This window comes from Balaenoptera borealis (assembly GCF_965194805.1).
Source record: "Balaenoptera borealis genome assembly, chromosome: 15".
In the NCBI taxonomy this organism is placed as follows: Eukaryota; Metazoa; Chordata; class Mammalia; order Artiodactyla; family Balaenopteridae; genus Balaenoptera; species Balaenoptera borealis.
This window is the reverse complement of record NC_138871.1, coordinates 1,230,726-1,255,126: the sequence shown is the minus strand read 5'-3', so window position 1 is coordinate 1,255,126 and position 24,401 is coordinate 1,230,726. Positions and strand designations below refer to the sequence as shown.

Below are 24,401 nucleotides of genomic sequence, written 5' to 3'. Positions count from 1 at the left end.
TGACAACTTCTAAACTCTCAATATGTCAGAACTGCAGCAGGAAATCTTTTTTTAATTTCAATATATTGTTTTCTATTGGCTACTTTGCAATAAAACTTAAATGTTCTCAAGTCTCTTTCAACTCAAAATAAAATGACACACAACCCCTTCATCTCCTAACCTCCCCAATTACTTCATTCTTTTCTCCCCTTTTCTGTCAAATCTCTTGAAATAATTGTCAAAAATTCCTGTCGCCACCTCTCTTCACTCACACCTCAGCCCTCTGCACACCCATTTCTGCTCTCATTATCCCGTCAAACTTGCCAAGAGCTGCCTTGTTGATAACTCAGAGGACCATGTTTTTTAATCTCTCAGGAGATTTGAACCATTATTTCTCTCTCATTAAAACGTTTTCTTCCCATAATGTCCATTACTACAATTGCAGTTTTTCCTCTTCCTTTTTCGGTTACCTGCATCTCATTTTTGAAAGGAATTTCTACTTTTTTCCAGTCCTTTTACCATTTCTATTCTTCTGGGTTCTATCCTAGTCTCTCTTCTCTTCTTATTCTGCCGCCTTTCCTACACAACCCATTCACTCCTGTTGCTACAACTGCCATCGGTACGACAGTAATTCCTGAATCTCTGCGGCCACTCGAGAATGTTCTCCTGAGTTTCTATTCCACTTCTCCTTGGATATCTCCTTGGATGCCCCATAAGCACTATAAAGTCATTGTACCCAAATAAATGTCATGTCTGGTGCTTCTTTTTTCAGTAAATGGCACTGCCATGCACTGTCTTGCCAAAAAAGTATACTGTAGCATGACTTATTACAATATACATTACTATATATTACAGTATTATTTATGTATAATACAGTATACAATTTTATGATAGTGTAATGTGTTACAATTTTATATAGTATAACATATTTTATGTAGATAAATAGATAGAAATGCTCTCTCTTATTCTCTCAACTAACCTAAAACCAAATACCAAACATTGGTTATTAACAGCTCTCAAACCTGTCCACTCTTTCCATCATCAATTCTGTGAACCTACTTCCAGCCTCTGCAACCAACCTGTATTCCTAACTCCAGGGCTGCCTCTCTCCAATCCGTTTGGAAAATTTCACTGTCAACGTGGACTTTTTAAAATGGAAATCTGCATATGTCATTCCCCTGCTTAAATTCTTTAATGCTTCATTCTATTAGCAAAAAGAGCAAACTCCTTAACTTGGCTTACAAAGACCAATGTAATCTGGCTTCTGCTTAACTAACTCTTTTCAAGGTTCCTGCCTGAGCCCCTTAACCGGTGAGTGAATGGGACCAGCTAAAGATCCATTCACCTGGCAAACTCAGATTTCTCTTTGGTCAGGGATTAGCTTAGCTATCACTTCTAAGAGGAAATCTTCACCAGCCATCCTTCCAAGTCTGGTTTTGATGCTGCCCTCATGTGTTTTCATAGCATCTGTATTTCCTATATTATGTTATATTTCAGTTGACAGTTAACTTACCTTTATTCCCATACAATAGATGAGCAACTTGGCTGGTCACATGCGTTTCAGCTTTTGTCAGTGTGCCTTCCTGTTATGCAAAGGCTTGAAAGCTAAAATCTCCACTTCTCACACTTCCTTGTGGCCAGGTTTTTTGGATACGTTTAGGTTCCCCAGTTGGATGCAACTGCATAGGGACCACAATTCAGAGCAGTGGGAAGGTGAGTGCTGGGACATGAGGCGCCCACTGTGGGCATCACCAGCTGCATAGCTGGCTCTGGAGCCACACCTGGGACTCAGGTAAGGTTGTATCATCCCGGAGGCCGCCGGAGCAGTTGCACGCCCCACCCACCCCCCACCCCCGATCCCTGCTTGTGGCAGAGGCAGAGGCTCCACTGGCAAGGCAGTCTGGGGAATTTTTCTAGTAGTAAAATTCTGGAGGCTCAGTCTGGAGCCTTCATCATCTCAACTATTTTACAAGCATCTAATTTATGTATTCAATCTGTTTCTGCCTGAACCTCTAAGTGGTATATATTATCCATCCCAGAGGTCTTCACACATCTTCATCCTGTTCATCTCATGATAAGCTCTCAATACATAGTTGTTGACTAATGGGTAGACATACATCAAAGATGCTATTACCCTTCTCTGGATCACTTCTGGAGAATTTTTTTGATATTTCAATAAAGTAACAGAGAATACCAGAATACATGTGACGATCACATCTAATGATAGCCAGAATAATTACTCTCATCACCTAAATAAAACTCACAGTAGTAAAAGAATACATAGTCTTATTCTACAGGAGATCATTAGAAGCTGTGTGTTCATGAAGTTACTGCGGCACATTGGTTATTTTGGAAACACGTCTTAATAGCTCGGCATGAGTTCATTTCTATCAAAAGTTAAAGCGCCACATTTTCTGCTGTGTATGCACTGGAACATTTTAACTATTTGAATAAAAATGTTATTCAGTTTATTCGATTTTGAAAAAAGCAGTAAGCTACCTGTATCATTTTTTTCTTGTTGATCTAAATGTCTAAACCTATGAGAGACGGTAAACAAACCTGCATCAGGACAGGCATTAAATTCCTGTATTGCGAGCAAAGGAAAGAGTATAAGAAAATATCAGTCCACATACCTCTGCGAGCAAAGTGTTTACGCAAACCACCCGGACAAGCGGTCTTCCGTCTGAGTTCCGTTCCAGACAAGTCTCGCCTCAGGTTCTCAGGCCAGGCAACGGCTGCTCAGTGACATGGCTGTGTGGCCACAGGTTAACCGTATTTCTGTAAGAAGAACATTTGAGCAACAGATGAAGCCACCCAGGGAAACTCTGAGATAAGGTTAATTAGAAATATTGAAGTAAGGCAAGCGTTCTTTGATGGCAAGTTTGGGCAAAGGCGGAGAAGGGAAGCTTCTGTGTGGCAGGGATAATTGAAGGCTGAAGCCGAGTTTGGGAACAGGTGCGTCTCAGAGCAGCATTCACTGCCGTAGACTGCTTAGGAACTTTTGTGGTTTTTTTAATTTTAAAGTCCAGACACAAGCTTTTGCTAGACAGAAACTTTTTCAAATGTGACAGGATCAGAAGTCCTGGAAAAATATCCAGTGGTTAAAATTGGTTCCCAGCTCAGTGGGTTTAAAATGTTCATCGCTCTTCCCCATGACGCACTCTCCCTTCCTCCAGTAATGCAAACTGGATGCCCCCAGGTCACTTGTATTAGTTAATAGAGGCTAGACGGTTCTAATAAACAGACTCAAAATGCAAACGGCTCAAACACGATAGAATTTTATTTTCCCCTTATCTAACCCCCATAGGCTGCTGACCCTGGTGGGCAGCTGGTTCTCTTCCAGGTATTCAGGTCACCCCCACGTACAGATCTCCCTCGACTGATGGCGCTATGTCACAGTGAGCCCGTCGTAAGTTGAAAATATCCCAAGGCGAAATGCATTTAATACACCTGACCTACCAAACATCACAGCTTAGCCTCACTTACCTTCAACGTGCTCAGAGCACTAGCCTTAGCCTACAGTTGGGCAAAATCAGCTAACACAAAGGCTATTTTATAATACAGTGTTGAGTATCTCATGCAATTTATTGACTACTGTACTGACAGTGAAAAGCAGAGTGGTAGCCTTGGTACACATCCGTCGTTCACCCTTGTGACGGCAGGGCTTCCCAGCATCACGAGAGAGGACTGTACCATGTATCACTAGGCTGGGAAAAGATCAAAATTCAAAATTCAAAGGACAGTTTCTACTAAATGCATATCGCTTTCACACCATTGTAAGGTTAAAAAATTGTAAAGTCAAAACACTGCAAGTTGGGGACATCCGTCTGAAATGGCTATTGGTCCTCTGCAACCAGCTAGCAGAAGGGAAAGGAAAACATCAGGGGGGTCTTCTGATCTCTCCTAAGTGCCCCCAGAATGGATATTCTTTGATATCCTAGGCAAAAGCAGGTGTCATCGTTCATGTCCTCCAGAGTATTTTTTTTAACTAAGACGCCCTTTTGAAGAGAAAATGTCATTACTTTCCAACATTTTCAGAAAAGAAAACCGAATAACAACAATTTAAATTGACATATACACACTGCTATATTTAAAATAGATAACCAACAAGGACCTACTGGATAGCACAGGGAACTCTGCTCAATATTCTGTAACAATCTAATTGGGAAATGAATTTGAAAAAGAATAGATACATGTATATGTATAACTGAATCACTTTGTTGTACACCTGAAACTAACACAACATTGTTAATCAACTATACTCCAATATGAAATAAAAAGTTAGAAAATAAAATAAAATAAAATCTTCACATGGACACACTAGTTTTCTTAATCAGTAAGCAAAGACCTATGGGTTATTTCACGCTTTCACAGTCATTCAAGCTAGGACAAGCCTGCTGTAGCATTTCTTTTATTTATGAAAGTAAAAAATTACTTTCATTTATACTCATGCACCTGCACACAGTTCCCTTATTTGTAATCTCTTCCATTAGTTGGGTACAGTTGTTACAACTGATGAATAACATTGATACATTATTAAACAAAGTCCAGAGTCTACACTAGGGTTCACTTTTTGTGTTGTATGTTCTATGGGTTTTGACAACTGCACAATATCAGGTATCTGCCATTACAGGATCATACAAAATAACTTCACTGTGCTAAAAATACCCTGTGCTCTATCTATATACCTCTCCCACCCCCATTTCCCAAACCCTGGCAACCACTGAACATTTTACTGTTTCCATAGCTTTGCCCTTTCCAGAGTGTCATATAGTTGGAATCGTACACTACAGCTTTTTCAGACTGGCTTCTTTCACTAAGAAATTTGCATTTAAGTTTCTTTTGAGTCTTTTCCTGCCTTGATAGCTTCTTTTCATTGCTGAATTATATTCCATTATATGGATGTACCACGCTTTGTTCATCCATTTCCCTACTGAAGGGCATATCAGTTACCTTCAGTTTTGAACAATTATTAATAAAACCACAATAAACATTTAAGTGCAGGTGTTTTGTGTGGACAGAAGTTCTTGACTCATTTGAGTCAATAGCTGACTCGCATAGTAAGAGTGCCCTTCCTTTTGTAAGAAATCAGCAAACGGCCTTCCAAAGTCACTGCCCCACTTTGCATTCCCTGTGGCAACAAATAAGACTTCCTGTTGTTCCACATCTTCACCAGCCTTGGGTTGTCAGGGTTTTTTGGTTTCTAGCCATTCTAATAGACATGTACTGGCATCTCATTGTTTCAATTTGCAATTTTCTAAGGACATGTGAAGTTGAGCATCTTTTTGTATGTTCATTTGACATCTCTCTGTCTTCTCTGGTGAAGAATCTATTGAGATTTTTGCCCGTTTTTTTAACTGGGTTGTTTGTTTTCTTAATGTTGAGTTTTAAGGGTTCTTTGCATATTTTGGATACAAGTCATTTACCAATATGTGTTTTCAAATATTTTCTCTTGGTCTGTGACTTGTCTCTTCATTCCCTTAACAGTGTTTTTCTCAGAGCAGAAGTTTTTAATTTTAATGAAATCCAACTTATCAACTTTTTCTTTCATCGATCATGTTTTTGGTGTCATATCCAAAAAATCATCACCAAACCCAAGGCCACTGAGATTTTTTTCTATGCTATTTTCCAGAGGTTTTTATAGTTTTGCATTTTACATTTAGGTCTATCCATTTTCAGATCCTAGAGTATTTTGATATTGAAGTTTGTTTAGTATAGTGATTATCAACTGGTGTCAGGGTCCCTCAGGGGATATTTGTGAAATTTTGGTTGTTATATCCATTGACATCTAGTAAGTAGAGGATAGGAATCCTGCTAAACATCCTGCAATGCACAGAGCAGCCTGTCACAAAAAAGGATTGTCTGACCCAAATATCAATAATCCCCAGTAGAGGAACCCAGGTCTAGCACATGTCACGTGGTATTGTTTTGTGTTAAAACTAAAATATAACTTATCAAAAAAATTGTGAGATACACTGAAAACCATGGTTGGTGAGAAATTTATAGCACAAAATGCATACATTTAAAAAAATAAAGTTCTAAAATCAATAATCTAAGCTTTCACTTTAGGAATTTATAGAAAAAAGGGAAATTTAAGCCTAAAGCATACAGAAGAAAGAAAACAATAAAAATAGAACAGAAATCAATGAAATTAGAAAACAGGAAAACCAGAGAGATAGGTAAAACCAAAGCTGTCTCTTTAAAAAAATTAATAAAATTGATAAACCTATAACAAGGCTAATCTCACCACAAAGGAGGGAAGGCACAATTGAATATCGGAAATGAATGTGGTTTCATCATTACTGACCCCATGAATGTTCAAGGATAATAAAGAAATACTATGGTACATAACTCTTTTTGAATTATGGTTTTCTCAGGGTATATGCCCAGTAGTGGGATTGCTGGGTCGTATGGTAGTTCTATTTTTAGTTTTTTAAGGAACCGCCATACTGTTCTCCATAGTGGCTATATTAATTTACATTCCCACCAACAGTGCAAGAGGATTCCCTTTTCTCCACACCCTCTCCAGCATTTATTGTTTGTAGATTTTTTCATGATGGCCATCCTGACCGGTATGAGGTGACACCTCATTACACTACCAAATGAGAAGAGTCTGCAAAATTAAAGACAAAAGAAATTGTCCACAAGACCTGCACTCCAGTTGATAAAGTTGTATCCCTCAGGAGTAAGTTTAAGAATTCTGATACTGCTATACATGTACATTGGAATGAAAAAAAATTATGTAAATGATTGGTGGATGGTACGAGCCCCTTTTCTCACTGTTGGAGGGAGAGGTCACAGATAAGCAAGGGGGGAGCCTAGAATGACCCACATGGAAATAGACTAGAGCTTACTCTAATCACAAATAGTTATATAGAGAATTATTTATAAATACATGTACCAGGGGTTAGTATGTGCACATATATTTCCTTGCTCTGTCAGCTGAGATAGTTCATTGACAATGGCACCCCAGTATTAATGAGCACACCCAGTGTCCCATCCTTGGTTTCTAACACCATTATCCAATAAAAGGAAACAGGGTTCCCTGGAGAAATGGCTGATTCCTGAACTGAGGTTAGAAATATTCCAGTGAGCTTCTAACAGTTTGAGGTTTCAAAAGGTAAGAAAGTGTTCAAAGAGAGAGAGAGAGGAGGAGAGGGGAGGGGAGGGGAGGGGAGGGGAAGGGAGGGGAGGAAAGAAAAGGGAAGGGCAGGGACTGGAAACTTAGTTTCCCTTGGAGGCAGACAGACTTTTGTTACGGAGACTAGAATATGGGGGTTACTTTTAAACGGTTACTTTTCTCCTCCCCTTGTCACAAAGCACAGAGGCATTTTTCTCCTGTCTTCACCCTGCGAATCTGGTGGGTTTCCCTCCTCCCTGTGTCAAAGGCTAGAGTGGATTTGAGTTGGACGGTTTTTTTCCCAGTTTGGTTGGCCCTAGTGAAGGCCAGTTGGTTGGGATTTGTTGAAGTCGTTTCATTGGAGGTCAGGCCTTGTTAAGAAGAATGGAAAGCTCTTGTCACCTTTCCAAGTGACCACCCCACCCCTACTCCTCACCGAGAGCAGAGGGGGTTTGTCTTTAATCCTCACTGGAACCCCGTAGGGCTCTTGGTGATACAACACCCAGATGTGCGGTGTCTTCCCCCAAGACTGGGTGGGCCCCCTGGGCTTTTTAACTCTCAGGTCTGTCCACAATGAGACTACAGCAATTCACCAGTTACGGCTTAAGTTTGCATACCCTGGTTCTGGCTGCAGCAGTGGGTTTCTGCTCCAGTAAGTTACGATACGCTATCATCACCTGTCTCTTCCACGTTGGGGATGGTGGTCTGCCTTGTGTTCTCAATTCTGTGATGGATCTCAGAAGAGCTGATGATTTTCAGTTCATATTTTTTTTAAGGTTGTGAGAACAGGAATGACTTCCAAGCTCCTTACATATTGTGCCCAAAATGAATGATTTATTTCTCCCTTTCTTTTTTACCTGCATATTGTTCATATAATATCAAGAAAATAAATATTTGAAAAGGCTGGTTAGAAATATATCATTGCTTACCCAGATTACTAATTCCTCAATATTACGAAAGCCTCAGAGGCTTATGTCATGTAAAAATATGTATCATTAATTTTTCATGGTTAAAATTCTCTGTTGACCTCTGTGAATATTTTCCTGGCATTAAACACTTACAGAAATAATCATATATGCCTTGGGTATTTAGTTAACTGCCCAGTACACAGTTTGGGGGCTTTCAAAATTTATATTCATGTTGCAAATCATCCCTCTTTTTTTGGTTATGGGTCCCCAGACCTCTTGTGTCCCCTGATGCAGAAGTTTTGTTGTGGTCTTTCCTGTGCTTTGTGGTAAGGTGATATTACCTCACTATCCACAAAACAAAGCCTGGACATGTGCAAACTGAAACTACATCGGCTTTTTATTACCTTAAAAATTTTAAACTTACTCTCCAACTTATTGCGTACTACAATCCAGGGTTTTCTACTTTTTAAGCAACATAACTGCTTCTCAAGATTCTTTCTTCTAGTGAGTATCTATTTGGGTACTTGAATTCTCAAGGTGTTCTAAGATACATGTTTTCGAGGCTAAACATCATTTCATTCTTCCTGGAAACATACATAAATTCTCCAAGCTCCACTTTGCTATTGAGGTCTCAAGTAAGAAGGTGAAAGTCTCCCAGCTGAGATATCATTATGGCTTTTTGTCCTCTTTCCAAATGTGGTTATAGGGTAGAGCTAAAACCACCTTGTTCTATAGTAACCGCAGACTTTGTGCCACTCAAACATATAAAATGTACTTGTGTTATTATTAAAAACGCAGATTAGTTAGTAAGAAGGAAGTCTTTTCGGAAATCACTGAAGCTGACAGTCGTTCTCAGTTTGCAGCCTCATGTTTCCACATCAGCTAGAGCGAACAGGTAACAGACCAGAGAGGAGAATACAATAGCTACGCGAAACCAACCTCCTCAGCCCAAACCACACGGCCTCTGTCGAGAAACACTTGCTCCAGAGCCTTTGCAAAAGGACCGCTCTTCTCAACTCCCAAAGAAGGGAGTAAGTCCAGCAGGTCTTGAGAACCAGCAAGGGGAGTTAGTCGCGAAGCTTCCTGGGCCCTGGGAATCTGGCCAGTTCCCAGGGATCAGCGAACATTCTGAGACTTATGATTAGAAATACAAGCATTTAACTTAATAGCCAGAGCTGCACGTTTGCACGTAAGCTGATGATTATCAGCTTGCGGCTTGGCGAAAAAGCAGGATTCCTTGGGGCGACACTTTGAAGTCTCACCCGTGGCGTGGACGCACCGCCCGGGACCTTCCCGATTGGGATTCCAGATTGCTGTTCCAGGGACTTCTCAGCATTGCTTGGACCTGGATGAAGCTCTCCTAAATTGGTGATGTATGCGCTATCTCTTTATATGTTGCTTGTTCTCCCAACCTGGTGATGAATTTTCTCTCAAACTCGTAACATACGTGGCAGTGCAAGTGCTCCCAAATTGATGATGTATGTGTATATATATATGTAGCTTGTCCTTATACTGCAACCTACTACTATTATAATAAATTTCCTTACTTCTTGGAAGAAAAAAAAAAAAAAAGGACCGCTCTTCTTGGTGCTTCCACCTGTGGCTTTTCAACAAAGAACTTAGGCCTTTAGGGAGGGGGAAGGGCACGTGTAAGCAGCCTTGTGGTTCATTCGTTTATGCATTCATCACTCCTCTGAGTCTTGCTATGCCCCAGGCTGTTTTATACAGCGACGGATAGATAGAAAATACCGTGTTTGCCGAGGAGCAGCTGAGAGACTGGCATATGCACAAAAGCAAACACTTAGGAAAAAGGGGCTATCATGGAGGTGAACCCAAGGGGCTATGGGAGAATGCAGTGGAGGCACCTGACCTCGCCATTAGTGGGGGGAAAACAGTCTTCACCTAAGAGACAGCATCTCAAGCGACTGATGATGTAATATCCAGATAACGAAGAGGATGGCATTTCTGGCAAAGGGAGACACATGAGCAAAGGCTGGAAGGTTACACATAGTTTGGGATGGCTTGAGCATGCTCGGGGTACAGGGAAGTGTGTGTATTTAAGATAAAAGACATTTGAACATACTTATATATGTATGTGGGAAGTAGCAAAGGACAGGGGTCAGCAAAGAGGAAAGAATCCACTGGAACGGATGAAGGCTCTTTGCAAATTGGGGGCAGATGTATTTAACATAGGCTTAAAGTTAAGGCACTGAACAGATGTACAAGGATTTTGTCAGCTTCCACTAAGAAATATTTTGCTGGGTTTTCAGCTAGTGATAAAAACAAAGATCTCCAGTCAAATAAGATTAGTAGAAAAGTAAAATTTTATCATGCACAGCGTTAAACATCTGCAGAATAATGGACCACATGGTACGTCTGTGGCAAACCCAATGGATAGTTTAGTGCCTTCAACCATCAGTGCCTTGAATTCTAGCATCAAAGAAAGTAGGCTGTGTACATTATATAGGGTTGATGGTTGGCAAGGAACAAACAGTAGGAAACTGTGGAAAAGTGATGAGAAAATCAACAATGTTACTCTGGCAATGAGTACAGGGCTCATCTACAGTCCAGAGGAGGAGGAGGAGAGGAAAATGAAATCTGGACAGGGGTTACCTGGCTGGGGTACACGGAACTGAAATGGGGAAGACTGAGACACAGACGTGCAGAGTAGGAAAGTGAAAAGATGAAGTCAGAGAAGAGATTGTGGAAATTCAGAATGGGAATATGGAGTAGTTCCAAAAGACTCCAAAGGTGATGACATTTAAGGTGCTTTCCCAAAGGAGTTTCCCCCAAATTACTAACAACTTGACAACTTGATGTCAGAGAAAATATGACGATGTTAAGGCGCTAAATGCAAAAAAAAAAAGGCGAACAAAGCCTTCACACTTTGTTCTCAACATGCAGATTCCTGGTTCTCCAGTTAAAATAGTTCCTCTCCACAAGGTCTTCTATGCCCTTCACAAACGCTGGCCTCCTGAGTCTTCAAAACACAGATCAAAACAAAAAAAATGTCCATCGACAGAGGAATGAATAAAGAAGATGTGGTACATATATACAATGGAATATTACTCAGCCATAAAAAAGAACAAAATAATACCATTTGCAGCAACACGGATGGACCTGGAGATGATCATACTAAGTGAAGTAAGTCAGACAGAGAAAGACAAATATCATATGATATCACTCATATGTGGAATCTAATTTTTAAAATATGATACAAATGAACTTATTTACAAAACAGAAACACATTCACAGATTTCAAAAACAAACGTATGGTTACCAAAGGGGAAACGCCAGGGGAGGGATAAATTAGGAGCTTGGGATTAACATACACACACTACTATATATAAAATCGATAGCCAACAAGGACCTACTATACAGCACAGGGAACTCTACTCAGTATTCTGTAATAAATATGGGTAAAGAATATGAAGAAGAATGAATATATATATATATATATATATATATATATATATATATGTATAACTGAATCACTTTTCTGTATACCTGAAAGTAACACAATATTGTAAATCAACTCTACTCCAATAAATTCTTTTTAAAAAGAGTACAATACTAGTGTGTGCCTGCCTGTTTTGTCTCCTATCAATGTGATGTTCAAACTCTCTCCCCTTAATACTCAGCCTCTAACCTGCTTTAACACCAGAAGTAAATGTTATCTCTACCTAGAAATCTTTCCTGAACCCACAGTTCCACCCCAGCTGAATTATTCCCATCTCCTCTTGCTACTTGGCACCCTATACATACCTCTAGCAGCCTGTGTGCCACATAACACTCATTTGTGACCACGTTTCCGTGCAAGGGTCTCTCCCACAGAATGCAAGGACCTTGAGAAATTGAGCAAAATCTTACCTTTGTATCCCTAGTACATGGCACTTACTTGGTAAATATTTGCTGAACTGAACTAGATGATATACCCCAATGCTCTTTTACATTTGTGGGTTTCCATCTTTTCCCCTAAAAATAATAATAATGATAGCTAATGTGTGTTGACCAATTACATGCCAAACACACTATATTCAGTGTATCACTTAATGCAGTAATCCTGTAAGTTACACATCATTATTCCCACATTGTTGATGAAGAAAACAAGTTGTTTATATCATATTTATAGCATTAAATTCCTTGTATGTAATCACAGGGGTTGCTACTCTAGAGACATTTGTGTGTATTCACTGCTCATGGGTCTATTATCTGAGGGGGACCACCCGTCACCAGTAACCATAGCTCCCAAGAAGACAGTGACTGTTTCCTGGGGAGGGGAGGGGTGAGATGTACCCTCAAGGAAATACATAAACATTTCAGTAAAAGGATGTGGAATTTAGTAAATGCCATCCAGATGGTTTTGAAAGCTCTTGACCATGGGGGTGAAATCTTGCCCACCTCCTCACTGAGAATCACTGCTCATGTTTAGACTCGTATCACCAATGCTGTAAATATGAAGGGTAGAAAAAGCCTAGCCCATTACGTGAATTTCAAGAGGAACTTTGGTGATTGGTGTTGGTAGAACAGAAGCCTTAGCTCTCTGACTGGAAAATGTGTCACCCTCTCTTCCTATTTCCTGAGTTGGGGAACATTAGAAAATGGGCCTGAGAAGCCACTGTTTGGTGGATTTACCCCCTGAAGAAGGAGGTGGGTGGATATAGGTAAGGCTGGGCCCACAGATACAAAGGCAGACATGTGCATTGCACACAGAACTCATAACTGCCACTTGCCATTCTGAAGGGCAGAATAAGGGAGGTAAGATGGAGACCCCGACTCTCAACCTTAAGTCACTCGGCCATCACTCAACAGAGAAGACCACGCAACAGTCCTGGTGTGTTGCTGCTTCCTTTTCTGTGAAGGCTTTCCAGTGAAGCTCTAAAATGGCACTGATGATAAGAAAAGATTCATTGAAGAAAACAAAATCTATTTGAGAAAAACAGTTCCAGATTTCTAAGTGAAGTAGAGTCAAAGTGCCATATTGAACACCGTTTGCCCCTCTTCCCCTAAAATACTAATAAGTGTTGATAAAGGACACACACACACACACACACACACACGACAAACAAGAGTCAAGCACTGAAAATGTTCACATCTCTGTCTTGGAAACATGACGAAATAGACGTCTCCCATGTTCAAAGAGCTAATACTTGTCTTGAACTGCCCACCCGTGACTTCCAAGGTCTAGAGAAGCTTTCACAGCTAACTCATCCTTCCTTCTGCCCCACAAAACCCGTCGCAAGCACAGTGTTTATTTTTTGCCCTCACAGCACTATCTTCTCCAATTAAGAAATAGGTGCTGTTTTTATTATCTTTTTTCAGGCTGTCTGTGCATGAGAGCTTGATTATGCTAATCAACGTTCCTGAACTTCCAGACAAGCAAGTGCCCTCCATTAAAATGTACGAGTGCTGCAGACAACTGAATGGGGTTAACCTGGCATGTCGTTTTGCTGTGTGTGTGCGTGTGTGTGTGTGTGTGTGCACGCAGGCACACAGGGGAAGCCAGGAGCTCTGCGGTCAGGGCAGAAAGAGAAAACTTCTACTTTAACATGACTTCCCCATTTTGAACATCTCGCTCCTGGATGTCCCTGCTGTAGCTTCCTCAGATTGTTTCACTTTTCCTGCCCCTTGTTTTCATTTCTCTTACCTCCTGCCTTCCCTGGCTCTTTCAGGAAACCCCGACGAGCACACGGGCATAAGTGACCACAGCATAAAAATGTCAGGTGATTACTTGGTGCTGAACAAACAGCTGCCTGATGCAGAAGCAGACACCTTCACCGAGCGTGTCTGTTCCATTCTAGCCTCGGGCAAATCCGTCTCGCTCGCTCGTTTTATTTCATGCATATTGCTTCTAGGTCTGTTTTGTGGAGACATCCGCTGCATCTCCCCACGGAGCAGACAAGGGCAAGCGGATGTGCAATTTCACTAGTCCAGCAGCACAGCGCGATGCAGTCACTGAAAACACATACCCTGCCTTGGAGGTCTGGGCTTTCTCCAGGCAGCGTGCCCTAATTTGCCCTAATGTCCTGTCTTCTGAGCATGCCCAGTGACCGGCACACGATGGGGTCCCAGGGGCCGGGTGGGGGGCTCCGGCTGAGCTTGCAGAAGCAGAGCCGCTTCGAACCCCTCATTAAGAAACATGACATGCAGCATTGACCTCGTGAGGATGGAGGCGATGGAACTGATGCAGCATCAGAGAGCATTTGCCCTCGGCTCCAGCATTTAGCTCATTAGAAAGTCGCTGTTTTCCCTTTTTCTGATCCAATGTTCCTTTCAAAAGCCCCTCTGACACCGGTCCGTGAGAGCAGCTGTGATTGTCTAAGTAACAGGTCCCAGAGACTTTGGTCCTCCTGGTGGTCCTGGGAAGCTCTGGGACACGGCAATAGTGTCCGGAGGGGACATTCAGCTGCCCTGTGAGACCCGGTTCCTCCTCCTGCCATAGTCAACCTTCACGTGAGGTGCTCACTCTTGTCTCAGCGAATAGAAACTCAGAGGTGCCGGTGGAGATAGCAGTTGAGCCACGTGGGACTTGAGTGTATCCATCTCTCCAAGTACTCCTCACTAATTAACTAGCCCGGAGCCAGTCCTGTGGTAACAAAGTCTGATGAACTGCCAGGAAGACAAGAACCGGGCTTCTGGTCTTAATTTTCTCCTCTGGAAACATTTGCAGTGACGTTATCTTACTGAGGAGTTATTCTAGTACATATAAGGATATTTTCTCCATCCCAAATGTATAAATTAGCTCCAGATTTCAGGTTGAATAGGCTTTTCTTGATATGGTAGAATTGACAGGGTCGGTGACCTATATCTGGCAACTTGCAAAGCAGGCAGACATCCTACTCCCTGTGAAAACGGGCTGTAAATTCTCTGTTTTCGTTTTACATAGTGATTTTCCCTTACATCATCACGCTTAAGTCCAGGCCCTGGAATCGTGGCGCCTCTCACAGCTCCGTGGGCGGGGCCGGAGCGCGAGGGAGGGGGTGTGGTCCAGGCGCCGTGGTGCGCATGCGCCGAGGGCCCCTGCGCCTGTTCACTGCTGCCCCAGTCGGTTCGACGGCAACTGTTTACACCTCGGTCTTATATTCTCTTATTGTTCTTGGTTCTTCCACCAAACTGCTCTTTCCTGAGAATTCTCCTGCCTTGTTTTATTCTAGAGCCCCAGCATGTGGACACTTCCTGTCACACAATAAGCACTTAATTATTGCTTGATATATGAATGCTTAATAAAAATCAAGCCTGAATTTACAGAACCACTAAGCCAGCTGGGAACAGTCCTAACGTAGCCTGCATCTGACTGATGAGGAAATGCAGTGGCTTGCCTAATAAATACGTTTCTGGAGCAGCAAAAACTTTCCTGTCCATCTCCCGTCCACCGAAACCCAATCAATTGGCTTTGCTGTCACGAACATCCAGAATCTGACAATGTCTCGTCATACCCTCCACTATCACCCAGCTCTGGGCCATTACCCTTTCTTACATGAATTATTGTAATAGATCTTCTCTGTTCCCACCTTAGATCTCTTACAACCATAAGCCTCAAAACACCCTTTAAAAGTTGACACATTAAATTAATCCTCTGCTCAAAGCCCCCAAATTCCTCCCCAGCTCCTTCAGAGTAAGAGGTAAAATGCTTACAATGACCTGAATGATCTGGCCCCTCCTCCGCCTCTCTGTCCCCTCTGCTGCCATGTCCCTCCTTCGTTCTGCTCAGCTGTGCTGGCCTCTGCTTTTACTCAGATACACCAAGCATCCTCCTGCCTCAGGACCTTTGCACTGTTTTTATCTTCTGCCTGGACATTCTGCCCAAGATACTGGAATAATCTACTCCATCGCTTCCTCCTGATCTTACTCAAATATCCCCATCCCGTAGGTCTTCCCTTTCAACCTTTGAAAATCTCACACACCGGGGCTGCCACTAAAGTGAAGGGCCCCTGGCAACCTATTTTGATGGGGTTCCTGGACACGGAGACAACTGGGCTCACCCAAAGTTGGCGTGTCAGCACCATTTTAACAGCTCAATATCATGCAATCCCGTGAAATAAACGTTGCCTGACCAGTGACAATAATCTGTTTACCAGGCCACCTCCTAGAATCAGAAGCTGGATACAAGGTCCTGAGATGACCCCGTAAGTGTAGTCCCAGAGGGCATCTGGCTCACCCCATGCAAGAGATAGACAGTCTCCCAAGGGGGAGAAATGGGGACAAGGTCTCTTTTCAAATTTGAAATGCCTTAGCCCAGTGGCACTGCCAGCCATAGCTTGTCCCAGACACTTCTGTGACTTAGACATTTTAATGAAGTTGCTCTAAAATACAGGCACTTCACTTGCCCAGTTCTAAAGGTGGTGTTTTCTCTCTCTCTCTCTCTCTCTCTCTCTCTCTCTCACACACACACACACACACACACACACACACCACGCACACCCCACACTCACACACATATACTCCACACAACATACCACACACACACTCATGCACACCACACTACATGCCACACACTACACACACACCACCACCCCACACACATATGCACACATCACACACGATTCCCTCACAAACAGGTGCACACCACACACTATGTGTGCATATATCCAAACCACCTCCACATATGCACATGCACACAGCACACGCTACACGTCACACACACACATACACACCCCACGTGCTTTTCATCTACAATGATAGACCCTGAACACAGGCGTGTGGTTGTATTTTTTCTGATGTCCTTCTGTTCTACTGATTGGTCGGTATCCTCCGCAGTCTGATTTCGGAGAATCCATGGCCTGAGCTGTAACTGAGCCTCACAGTGGAGAATCCAGGCCTTTGCCGTCCCATTGAACATGTGCTTTTAGCTAGGCCTGTCTCTCAGCACCTGTGCCCACAGATCTTGGCCCTTGCTTGGGTCTCAGTTCATCCCCAGCCTCACGCCACCTGCCATGAATACTCAACCTTGATGCAATAAAAACTCTGAACCATTTCAATGCCAAACTCTTTCCTTGAAGCTGGTTAGTTCTTTCTCCCAAATTCTGTTACATTTAATGATGACCCACAGCTAAAAATACAGCTAAATTAACATCTATTACTACCCTTCAAAGGAACTCTAATTAAACCAAAATATATTTTGGCTATGTGGATAAAATTTAAGTAAGTGAGGTTTTATGTGTCATGTCTTCTTGAAGAAGTATGTTCCCCTTAATTCTAGAGATTTCTGAGACAGAAGCATATGCTGTACGGTGAAATGCCGGAAATGGGACTGATTAGCAGAGAAATCAATGCACACAAGTGCACCTAAGATTCGTGTGTCCTTATGTCTTCAGCTATTATAAAGAAACATTATCCCAGGGGAAAAATAATTCAAGAAAGAACTGGATATATGGAACTGTTATTCCGTGGCAGAAAGTTAATAGACAGGCAGACAGGTGTCTGTCGGCTGTGACAAACAGTGTGAAAGTACTGTGAATTTTTAAGAGTGTTCTTTTTTTTTTATTTTACCAGTCAGAAATTTGTTCTGGAGGGGGAATGGAGGATAGGATATCCCTCACTATCACAGGAAAAATGGACATGAAGGCAGCATCGAGAGTTTCATCTGGCAGTCATAGGAGACTGCACAAGCTTAATGCATTATTCACTAGGAAGTTATGAAATCACAGAGGGAACAGATATGTAAATTCATAGTACAAGATAGTCAGCTTCTTAAATGAAAGCAGATGGAAGACTTTTCGGTTGCATTAAAAACTCGTGGTGCCAAAATGCAAACCAAGAGAAGATTCTGCGGGAACTTGGCTTGGGAGTGTTTTAGTTTTAATAGTATAATTTAAGACAATATTTGTATGCCACGGGGACAAGAGGGGCCATAGAAAGAGCCGGAGCTAAGCAGAAAGGGAAGCCTGGGTGTGCTTCAGCAATTTCTTTAGACTCTCTAAACTTCAATCTCCTCATTTGTAAACTAAGAAAGTGTGACCTGCTTTGTAAAATGAGACCTATTGTGAAGGCTTTGGTACATTTAGGAACACAGTGATTGACAAGAAGTGGGCACTCAAAAAAATGTTAGCTGGTTTTCCTGTCTTCTTGGAAAATTTCGGTCAGTGAAACACTCTGAGGGTGTCATTGCAAATGTCAGCCTGGGCCTGGGATCTTGTAGGCAGGCTGCCTAGACTCCAATTTACCAGAGGCTGTTGTCGGGAAGGAAAAACTTTTCCTCCACACTCTTGGGTTATTGCTTGGGAGCCTGCAAATTAAACTAAGAAAAGAGATTAACAGGAGAAAAGGCACACAGTTATTAATATTTACATGCCTGGGAGTTCACAGAAAAGAAGTGAAACTCAAAGAAGTGGCTGTACTCAGGGTCTTATATACCATTTTGACAAAAAAAAAAGGGGGGGGGATTGGGCTTTAAGGGATGATAGATCATATGGAAGTGACTAGGAAATATATGGAGAACTGATGAAGGATACAAATTATTTTAGTAAGATCTGTTTATATAAACAAGCATCTTCATCAAGGGAAATTTATGCCCTGCATTGGGCAGATGAGGGCGGGCAGAGAACTCTTCCTGCATCTGATGATTCTCAGTTATCTTCAGCTCAAAATAATCTTCACGCCAAAGTGGTGGCATATTTTGGGATGGCACATTCTGATTCCCTTCAAGTTCAACAGTTAAGTTTTATATATATAAGTTATATATATACATGTTATATATATACATATATATATAACAGTTGAGATATATATATGTATATCACTCTGAATAATAGATATATATCCAGGAAGAACTTTGTTTTGAAGCTGTATCCTAAGACATTTCCAGGTTTCTGATTTCTGGGAGGCATCTCTCAATTGTTTTCAAACACAATTCAAAGGAGGCGCTTAGAAGATCAGTTGCTCAGAATTTTTATCCAACCTAATAGAGGTTAAATGCATTTCCAGCTGTTCGTAAAGCAAAACTCATGTGTACGTCTCTGGAACCTGCTGTGCCTTTATTCATTGTATTCATCATTAAGATATTCTGGGGTGGTCCAGGACCAGACTAGACCTCCAGGAGTAATGAATAGTAATACTGTGGTAAAGAGTATAGTCCTCTACATAAATATGGAAAGAATTCTTGCTGTTTTGGAGTTTGGTTAACCCTTTCAGAACAGATTGGTTCCAGTTATTTTACCAAGAAGTAATTTGCTATATAAATTTAAAGTGTTTACAAAATTATAAACAGCAAGAAATTGCAACTCAGAAATTCTGGGATTCTGAGTTCATCAGGGTCACAGACAGGATTTAACCCACTAAACATGACTAAAAAAGGCAAGACTTCCCAGAGTCTGGGTCCCTCATCAACAGTCCCGTTCTGGAAACATCCTTAAATCCTGAAACCAGGTGAGGCTGGCGGTGCTTTTCTGTGGCTATGTTCCTTCTTCTCCTTCCCGCCCATAAAGTCAAGGTAATTAGCTTCTCTAAACCACAACACTAAGGGAATAAGTGGTTCCAATGAACCCTGGCGTATCGCTGTGATTCGAGGACTCATCTCTGTGATGGTGATCTGGTCCCCCTTTAAGAGTCCTCTGTTTTGTCTACCATTTCCACTGCACGATGCATAAGAATACATGTAGATCTGTGAAGAAATTAACTCCCTGAGTTTTAAAAGTTGGATATTGTTGAAATATAACTTTTAAAAATTGTGCATCGCTGTATTGCACACCTGTAACTTTATTGTGTTGTACATCAACTCTACTTCAGGAAAAAGTTGGATATTATCGGAATCCAGGCAGAGAAGGTAAGGTGTACGTTTAAAAGCTGATATATTTCCAAACAGTTTGACTGGACTCCAAACTAACATTATACATCATCAATATGCTACCATCTCCCATAACTCTTGCTATTCCTGTTCCTGGCCCTTCCTGAGGACCACCAGCTGCAGTGAATTGTGCTGAACTGCAGGGTGGTTTTGTGACAATAACAAATGAGGAGAAGGAGACCACACAGTATGTCTCCACTTGAGGCTTGAGGTTTTTAGCAACACGCGTGCCTGGTTGGATTCTGCAGCCTCCAGATGCAGAGACAGATATGAGTGCCTCGGACAGATGCTGGCTTGTGAGGTCCACTGCACCTCTGCTCCTGCAATCCTTCAGTTTGTGCTGCTTTTCATTTCTTCCCCAGAGCATCTCAAAAACTATAACTGCATTCATTATTGTGGGTGATGCACGTGAGTTTCAAAAAGGTGCTTATAACTTTAATTTCTTAATAAACAAAACCGATGGCACCATGCCTAAGACAAGCTCAGTCAGTAATTAAACCTCTATCTCATGTCCACGTCCACTATGGAATTGCTTTGCTATTATTCATACGTTTTTAAAAAGCTGCAAATAAGAGACCCTTGCCCCTGTCCAGAACTCCTTTGATTTGCAAACGCAGTTACAGACTGTAGTCTGTAAAAGATGATTCACTCTCCTCTCTCCACACACACTCAAAACAGTACTCACCCCTCGTCAGGTTCTGAGAGGTGGGGTTACTGTTACCTGCAGGTCATTCCTTGTTGTCTTGGAAATGTGTTTTCTCTGGCTTAGTGTTCCCACTGGGCAATGAATGACCTTAATCTCTGATGGAAAAGGCTCAGCAGGTATCACTCATGTGATTGGCTATTTCTGAATATATAATATAAATCCAGTATCTACTACAGAAGAGAAGAGATTGCTAGACAGACAGAAAGCTTCGGGTAGCAAAGCTTCAGACGTCTGATAACAATCCTCTAATATCTTCACATCCCCTTAAAATTTAGACCAAAATATTTGTAAAATTTATTTCGATTATCTCAGTCAGTTATAGACGGAATTGTGTCCTCACAAAATTCATGTGTTGAAGCCCTAATCTTTGAACATTGGGCTCTGACAGAGGTAATTAAAATTAAATGAAGTCATAAGGATGGGGCCCTAATCTCATAAGATAGCTGTCCTCATAAGAAGAGGACACAGAGAAAAGGCCACAGGAGGACACAGCAAAAGGCAATCATCGCAGGCCAAAGAGGGAGGCCTCAGGAGAAACCAACACTGCTGGCACCTTGATCTTGGACCTCCACTCTCCAGAACTGTGAGAAAATAAATTTCTGTTGTTTAAGCTGCCCAGGCTGTGATATTGTGTTATGGAAACCCTAGCAAACTAATACGTAGTCCATGTAGGCTTTTAATTGATTTTTTAAAATTCTCAGGTTTGATTAAAACAACAAAAAAAACCCTCTAACTTATAAAGACATTTTAAAAAACCCAAACCTTTAGCCAGTGAATAATATTTTTAATTCTTAATGATTAATAGTTCCAAATTAGTAATAACACCATGATGAGAAAATAGAGTTTCATGTTCATTTATTACTTTGCTCTTAATACCAACAGGCTTACAAAGTAAAATTCATGTTCAACTTTCATTCATCTGTGTGCCAGTGGAAAATGGCAATGGTAACTGTACACAACAGTATATTTATCTCTCATAATACCATCCTGTCCTCAACTGTCATCTCTGGATGGCTTTTCAGTGAGCTGACAATGCTCTATACAGCTTCAAGATTAAGTTAAATGTTATAAATAAACAGAAAAAATGACTTAATAATAGTCATCCATCGACAGCAATACCTAGTGAATGTGGAAAGCAATAAATTCCACCAAAGAGATAAGCCTATGATCACAGAAAACAACTGCCAAAAATCAGTACATTGAGGTGAAGAGAGACCCAGACTTACTGTGTAGCCCCATTAAAATGCAAATATTATACTGAATAGACTTTCCATTTATCTACCCACTTCCCTTAGGTTTGGAACAGAGAAATAAAATCTCTGCTAGCCTTGGTTAGGTTTAAGGAGAGAGGCAGAAGACAAAGCTAGGGGTTTTCACAGGGAGAGGGCTCATATCAGAGACCTCCTCTTACAACTGAGACCCCTGAAAGGTTCTTTGTCCTGCCGGTAGATGGAGAGAAATATACTCTACTTCCAGAATAAGATTATAAAAGATGTTCCTTTCCTGAGCTCCACTCTGGATAGAGGAGAGGAAGAGAGAGAGAGAAAAATGCCCTCTCTGACAATTCCTGACAACAAGCTCGGCCTCATAGGCTATAAGGCTGGAATAAATACTGCCTACGAGGCTCTAAATAACTCTAGCCACAAATTTAAGTTAAGTTAGGTTTGCAGTACCTATAGGTGGCTAAGTGGCTGACAGAAACAAACCATTTCTGAGAAGACACTCCCTGAACCTGGGTCCAAAATAATTCCCACAAACGGCACATGTAAGAAAATCAGTGTACGGAAAAAAATCACAAAACACTTGAGGAACTAAGACATAATGAGCAAACATCAGGAAAATACCTTACACAGAATTAGAATAAAATATTTTGCAGATATTAGAATCAACAGATTAAAAAATATTAGTGTTTAGTATGTTTAATGATATTTGTCAAAAATATAACAGGATGTGGCTAGGAAGATTTGAGGAAGAATCAATTAGAGATTTTAGAAATAAAAATTCTAATAAGTAAATGCAATGGGAAAAAAATACAACACTTTGTAAATGGCAAGAAAGAAAATTAGTGAGCTGTAATATGTATCTGAAGGAATATTGCAGAATGCAATGCAGAGAGACTAAAAATGGAAATATAGAAATATGAGAGAGACAAGCAGATATGGGGCTTCAGTGGATGGATCTAACATTGTAATCCTATTAGAATAGGATTCTACAAGTGAGGAAGTAGAGAATAGGGCAAAATAAATAATGGGTGAGAATTTTTCAAAACTGATAAGAGACTCCAGTTCACAGGTTTAGAAAGACCCTCATGCAAACAAACAAACAAACAAAAATCCATTCCTAAATGCAACATACAAAAAGAAGAAGAAACTATTCATATGGCCACTGACTTCTCAAAGCAGCAGTGAATGCCAGGAGACAATGAAATAATACATATGAAGTAATGAGAGAAATTAACTGTCAACCTGGAATTACATATATAGAAAAACTATCATGCATGAATTATACGACTCAAAAACATATACTAATTAGCAAAAGAATGAGGGATATTAAATATGAAAGAAGCTCATTAAAGAAACATCTAAAGGATATGCCTCAGGAAGAATGAAAATGACATTAGATGGAAGGTCTGAGATACAGAAAGGAATAAAAAGCAAAGAAATGTTAAAGTGTTAAACACATGGGTAAATCTGATATAAACTGACCATAAAACAATAACCGTGTTCAAAGAGTGGGGATAAAAACAGCTGAAGTACAATACCAGATATCAATAGCAGAGAGAAGGATCTAATCATCTTGAGAATATATATTTTTCAGTTGGGCAGAGACACTGTTAAAATTATTAAAATTTATAAAGCAACTCCCAAAAGAATAGAAACAAGGAATACAACTTCCAAAGTGACAAAGGGAAAAGAAATGTGAATAAAATGATGCAGTCCTAAAAGTATGCCAGAGATGAGAAATCATAGAGATGATATTAAAAGAGAGAAAAAGAAACCACCCATACTATTACAGAAATTTAATCTATATATCTTATAAACCACATTAGATATTCTTTGACAAAATGTGTCCATTATAATATAAAGATAATTAGATGTGAAGTTTAACATTCCAGCATAATAGAAGGATGGAAATAGTCAAATCAAGTAAAAAAAGTAATCAGAAGAAAGATGGTGTCTACACTAACATCAGATAAAATAGATTTTCAAAATAATAATTTAAGAAAATATGTTCTGATAGAATTTTCGAATCACTAGGATGATAAAAATTAATATATACATAAGCACTGACATAGCTACAAGACTGTCATATCCACCATTTGAACAGAAGATGTTCATGCATTTACATAAGTACATGAAGGTTTTCTCAGACAAAAACTTGGTGAGGCACAGGAGATTTGAACTATACCATTAGAAACCTTGATTTAGCATCTGGTAGAGATGCATAGAGTTCTACATCTAAAAATGGGAAAATTTATATCCATTTCAATTGTCCTTCTACTCCTCAGTCTACATGGTGATGACCACACACTTCATCTAATTCTTAAATGTAGAAACCCAGGAATCCACCCAGGTTCACCTCCTCACCCACATCTAACCAATCACCATATTCTGTCAATTGCACCTGCCCAATCAGCACACTTCCGTCTATTTTTACAGCCACAAACTTCCTTAAACACTGTGACATCTGCACCTTGAAGATGCTGCAGATCATGATGATGGTGATGGCAGGGAAGAGCAGAACTTATGTGGCTCGTACATGCCAAGTACTTTCCACATACGAACTCGTTCACTCCTCACAATGGCTCGGCTGGGTAGATGTGTAATTTTCTCCACTTCCCAGGTGAGAAAACCAGAGCACAATGTTAAATATTTAAGTGCTTAGTGGTGAAACCAGGACTAAGTC

The 24,401-nt window shown here is 40.8% G+C and overlaps 1 long non-coding RNA gene across 3 annotated transcripts in view; it reads right to left on the bottom strand.

The window, feature by feature from the left end:
* Window positions 1-24,401, bottom strand: part of LOC309612077 — a 164,177-nt gene that overhangs the window by 126,856 nt on the left and 12,920 nt on the right. For all 3 annotated transcript variants that reach the window (XR_014234927.1, XR_014234928.1, XR_014234929.1), the window contains exon 2: window positions 2,613-2,757. This is a non-coding gene — a long non-coding RNA (uncharacterized lncRNA). The remainder of the gene's footprint in view (window positions 1-2,612; window positions 2,758-24,401) is intronic.